This window comes from Furipterus horrens, unplaced genomic scaffold (genome assembly GCF_987537825.1).
Source record: "Furipterus horrens unplaced genomic scaffold, mFurHor1.1.pri manual_scaffold_1, whole genome shotgun sequence".
In the NCBI taxonomy this organism is placed as follows: Eukaryota; Metazoa; Chordata; class Mammalia; order Chiroptera; family Furipteridae; genus Furipterus; species Furipterus horrens.
The window spans coordinates 196,602,586-196,608,585 of record NW_028327171.1 but is presented as its reverse complement, the minus strand read 5'-3'; the positions used below and the strand labels follow the sequence as shown (position 1 = coordinate 196,608,585).

The 6,000-nt window shown below is 39.0% G+C and overlaps 1 pseudogene; it reads left to right on the top strand.

Annotated features, from left to right (window-relative positions):
* Nucleotides 1-1,325: 1,325 nt before the first annotated feature.
* Nucleotides 1,326-2,529, top strand: LOC150022591 (annexin A2 pseudogene; annotated as a pseudogene).
* The last annotated feature ends 3,471 nt before the right edge of the window (nt 2,530-6,000 follow it).

Sequence of the window (6,000 nt, the reverse complement as noted above, 5' to 3'; positions counted from 1 at the left end):
TTCTTTCGCAGAGCCCAGCATTTGATCAGGCCCTCATCACCAATCCCATAACTGGCCAGAGGGAAGAAATAAGTTGCTTGATTGAAGCCTAAGAAGCCCCACCTGGGAGTTACAAGTGGCGTCTACCCACATAAATTGCATGCCTGAGAATAGGGAAGGAGTGCTTTCCTAATGTGGAATATTAATGCCAGAAAGAAAAACAACAGGTACTGGGCAGCAAAATCAAGATGTGCTCAATAGCATCTTTCTTCCAATCCCTTCATTGCCATCAATCGATTCATACCTCCCTTTGTATTTGAATGTCATTGTAGCTTTACATAGTTCTGCTGTTTCTGATCAGATGAGGAAAACAGAAAGGAGCGCACAGGCCATGTTATTTAATATTCTTTTAATTGTTCATGAATATTTCTTTGCTCCTATTTAACCTTTTCTAGATCATTCTCATACAGCCTGGGAGTTATTTGAAAAAATACACACCTTCCCTTTTCTGCTTACCTCTCTTAGGGATTCCTCACTCCCTTTACATTACAGCAAGGGATACAAGCCCTTCCCAATATTTCCCCTACCTCCCTCTCCAGTCTCATCTGTTACAAACCTCTTTCACAGCTCACGTTTCCCCAAATGTACCACATTTTCCAACACTTTTGTAGCTTCCCACCTGCAGGTTCAACTGCCTGGAACACCCTCCTCCCCTCTCTGCCTGCTCGCTTGTACTCTTCTTTAGAGATTCTGCGTTATTCCAGAGAGCCCTCCTTTTACTCCATGTCTGAACCAACTGCCTCCCCTTAGTGCCCCATTAACTATCTTTTCTTCTAACAGTCTTTAAAATTGACCATGAGCATCTTGAGAGCAGGGATAGAGTGTTATTTCCATATCTCAAACTTATGATTTTTAATCAGAGTTCAATATATATTGGTTTAAAAAATGAGTTGGCTTGTCACTGTAGCTCAACTGAAAGTGTCAAAGATTGTAAGGAAATAGTCTAAAACTCTATGAAGAAGAAATTCTATACATTTATTTAACTTTAATCCATGAATGTATATATGTATGAAAATCAAGATGAATGGCAAACAATGGAGAGTATTTCATTTTCAAAGGGCAATGTGTAAGATAGATCACCTTATAGAAACTGACGCCTTTACAAAAGGAAAACTGTCAAGTATGAAATATACAGAAGAGTTTATATTATACGCTTTGGGATGTTACAGCTAATATAATAAACTACAGGAGTTGAGCTCCAGGTTTGACCTTTTACCATCTCTCTTCAGTGTGACAGAAATTCCACTATAATAAAAATAACATTCAAAAAATGGGCAGAGGTTCTGCATCAGGGGACTCTCGCGGTTCTGAGCGCCTGGCCCAGCTTCTTTCAAAATGTCTACTGTTCATGAAATTCTGTGCAAGCTCAGCTTGGAGGGTGATCACTCGACACCCCCAAATGCATACGGGTCAGTCAAAGCCTACACCAACTTTGATGCTGAGCGGGATGCTTTGAACATCGAAACGGCCATCAAGACCAAAGGTGTGGATGAGGTCACCATCGTCAACATTCTGACCAACCGCAGCAATGAGCAGAGGCAGGATATCGCCTTCACCTACCAGAGGAGGACCAAAAAGGATCTTGCTTCAGCACTGAAGTCAGCCTTGTCCGGCCACCTGGAGACAGTGATTCTGGGCCTGTTGAAAATACCTGCTCAGTATGACGCTTCCGAACTGAAGGCCTCCATGAAGGGGCTGGGGACTGATGAGGACTCTCTCATCGAGATCATCTGCTCCAGGACCAACCAGGAGCTGCAGGAAATTAACAGAGTCTACAAGGAGATGTACAAGACTGACCTGGAGAAGGACATTATTTCTGACACATCTGGTGACTTCCGCAAGCTGATGGTTGCCCTTGCAAAGGGTAGAAGAGCAGAAGATGGCTCTGTCATTGATTATGAGCTGATTGACCAAGATGCCCGGGATCTCTATGATGCTGGAGTGAAGAGGAAAGGAACTGATGTTCCCAAGTGGATCAGCATCATGACCGAGCGGAGCGTGTGTCACCTCCAGAAAGTATTTGAAAGGTACAAGAGCTATAGCCCTTATGACATGCTGGAGAGCATCAAGAAGGAAGTCAAGGGAGATCTGGAAAATGCTTTCCTGAACCTGGTCCAGGGCATCCAGAACAAGCCCCTGTATTTTGCTGACCGACTGTATGACTCCATGAAGGGCAAGGGGACACGCGACAAGGTCTTGATCAGAATCATGATCTCCCGCAGTGAAGTGGACATGTTGAAAATCAGGTCTGAATTCAAGAAAAAGTACAGCAAGTCCCTGTACTATTACATCCAGCAAGACACGAAGGGTGACTACCAGAAAGCGCTGCTATACCTGTGTGGTGGGGATGACTGAGGCCGAGGCGGCTCAAGCGTCCAGGAGAGGTGCTCCTGTGCTTCCAGCTAATGATTCTAGAAAATCACCTTGCAACTAATAGCCACCTTTGCCCATCCCCGTGAGGAAGGTGTCAGCATTGCCCCTGCCCCGACCTTATTTCAGTTGCCCAAGTGTTGCCTGGCTTTCCCGTCTAGTCTCTCCTTTTAGCCAAAGAAATGAACATTCCAAGGAGTTGGAAGTGAGATCTATGATGTGAAACACTTTGCCTCTTGTGTACTGTGTCGTAAACAAATGAATAAACTAAATTTTTACTTAAAAAAAAAAATGGGCAGAGGGAGGAAGAAAGGCTTTACAGGAGGGGGAATATTGACAAAATGACAATTCCAAAACCTAAAGTCTCCCGACCACACTTTCATCATCCCCCCCCTCAAGGGTTTTAAAAACCTTAAGGTTAAATTATAATTAGAAAATTTGAATTGTAATTAGTGGATGTGAAACAAGTAGAAGGTTTGCTATGGGAACAACTAAAAACAAATGTTTAACATTTTCAGATAAAGGCATTCAGTAATTATTACTTATTCTCAAGTGGGATTAATATTAGATCTATTTATAAGCCAAAGTAACCCGGTGTGTGTTTTCGTTAATATGTCAACTCAATCATATCAAATATTTGACATGCAAAAATCCAAGTGGAGTCAAAATATAATAGCCATACTGATTTCCTAAACTTATTCCCAATTTTTTAAATAAGATTTTTTGAGACTATTTTGGAATAGTTTTATATTTACAGAAAAGTTGCAAAGATAGTAAACCCCTCACCTAACAATGTGTTTCCCCTTTTAACATTTTATGCAGGGGTGAGCAAAAGTAGTTTTACAGTTGCTCATATGAAAATTAATACAATAACAAATAACAATACAAGAATGAACTCTGTTTTGCATACTCACAACTATAAACCTACTTTTGCACACCCCTGTATGACCATTGTCTATTTGTCAAAACTCAGCAGCTAATATTGGCACACTTACTACTCACTAAACTTCAGGTTTTACTTGGATTTTACCAGATTTTACATTAATCTGCTCCTTCTGTTTCATGACCCCATTCAGGGTGACACATTGCATTTAGTTGTCATATCTCTCCAGTCTCCTCTGACCATGATAATTTCTCAGTCTAATCTCTCTTTTAATGACCTTGATAGTCTTGAGGAGCACTGGTCAATTATGCTGTCAAATGTCCCCCATCTAGGTTTGTCTGTTGTTTTTCTAATGATTAAACTGAGGTCAATAAGTGTCAGAGAAGAAGCATTTGCTTAAGTAGTCCTGTTTTAAGGAGTCACTTTCTTTGTGTGCAAAAAGGCCTGTGAAAACCTTCTTGGTTTATTCTGCTTATAATCAGATCCAGCAAGATTAAAGTACACAGGGTCATTCTGATACATATGCACATTTTAAAGAGTTTCTATAATTTAGCAATACATTCTTTGCAAGCTACAATAGCTTTGAAAATGTTAGATGCTCTGGTTACTAATTGAAATCGCAGTGCCCCTCATCTAAGCTGAATTGCCTGCCTTTTGCCTGCACAAGTTGGCAGCTTTCTGAGACCCTCGGTTGCCATGCTGCAGGCAGGTTAAGAGGGGCAGTCTTTGGAAACGTCTTTGGTCAGCAAGGATCTGCTGTATGTCCTAGAGATGTGAAAAAAAAAAAGTTATGCTCAAAATAAAAACAGCCAACAAAATAAAAAGGCAACCAACCAAATGGGAGAAGATATTTGCAAACAACAGCTCCAACAAGGGGTTAATATCTCAAATATATAAAGAACTCATACAACTCAACCAAACAAACAATTTAATTTAAAAATGGGCAGAGTACCTGAACAGATACTTCTCCCAAGAAGACATTTAAATGGCCAACAGATATATGAAAATATGCTCAACTTAACTGGCTACTAGGGAAATGCAAATCAAAACCACAACGAGAAGCCACCTGTTAGAATGGCTATTATCAATAAGACAAGTAAAAACAAGCGCTGAAAAGGTTGTGGAGAAAAAGGGACCCTCATGCACTGCTGGCGGGAATGTAAACTGCTACAGCCGCTATGGAAAACAGTATGGAGGTTCCTCAAAAAATGAAGAATAGAGTTATCATATGACCCAACAATCACTCTTCTGGGTATCTACCTGAAAAGTTTGAAAACATTTATTCAAAAAGATATATGCACCACTATGTCCACTGCAGCATTATTCATGGTGGCCAAGACATGGAAACAACCAAAGTGTCTTCTCATAGATGATTGGATAAAGAAGATGTGGTACATATATACAATGGGATTCAAGTCAGCCATGAGAAAAGATGAAATACTGCCATTTGCGACAACATGGATAGACCTTCAGAATATTTTGCTAAGCAAAATAGGTCAGTCACAAAAAGCTAAGAACTATATGATTTCATTCATAGGTATAATATAAAACTGAAACTCACAGGCACAGACAACAGTATGGTCGTTATCAGAAGGAAGGAGGATAGAAGGGGTAATAAAGGGTAAAGGAGGTCAAATATATGTAATGGAAGATGATCTGACTTTGGGTGGTGGGCCCACCATGCAATATACAGATCATGCATCACAGAAATGTATACTTGAAACCTATATCACCTTTTTGTTTATTTACATCCTTTTTATTAAATTTATTGAAGTGACATAGATTAATAAGACCACATAGGTTTCAAGTGTACATTTCTATGACACATGATCTGTATATTGCATTGTGTGTCATCACCCAGAGTCAGATATAATGTTTTAACCAACATATAATCTTATATAATCTTATTAACCAATGTCACCCCAATAAATTTAATTTATTTAAAAGATTTTATTTATTTATTTTTAGAGAGAGGGGAAAAGAGGGAGAAAGGAAGAGAAACGTGGATGTGAGAGAGAAACATCAATTAGTTGTCTCTTGTATGCACCCCAACCAAGGAATTAACCCACAATCCAGAAATGTACCCTGACCAGGAATTGAACCAGCTATCTTTCCCTTTGTGTGACAATGCCCAACCAACTGAGCCACACTAATCAGGGCCCAATAAATTTAACTTTAAAAAAATAAAAATTTAAAAAGAATTTAAATATTATACAAACTCACAGCTTCATGTACTGAATTTGTTTTCCTATTTAGCTATTTAAATCATTAAGCAAATGAACCACATAAGCTCCCCAAATGAAATGTAGTTTTGGAAGAAATTAGAGGTCTAAGTAGGAGCTGAATTTAAATGCTAAAAGCATTATATTAAAAGTCAGTGCCAGATATGAGTGTTTACCATTTTGCCTGGTTCTGCACCATTTATAGATACTTCCATTGTTCTGAGTGGTTTTTATAACAGTGAATAAATGGAAACCTACATAAAAACTATCTTTAAATGCTACAAAGATGAGTAACCTAAAGTCATTCGAAGTCATTTTTGCAAAAATACGTGGGCAAATTTTCCATGGTCTCATGAGGCAGTTTAAGAACAAGACTTACATCTTTATTTCTCTAGTCAGATATTTTGGGTAGAATTAAAAGAAGAGTTTAGATTTACATTATTTTTTTATTGTGATAGTCATGAAACACTGGGAGATAAAGATGCT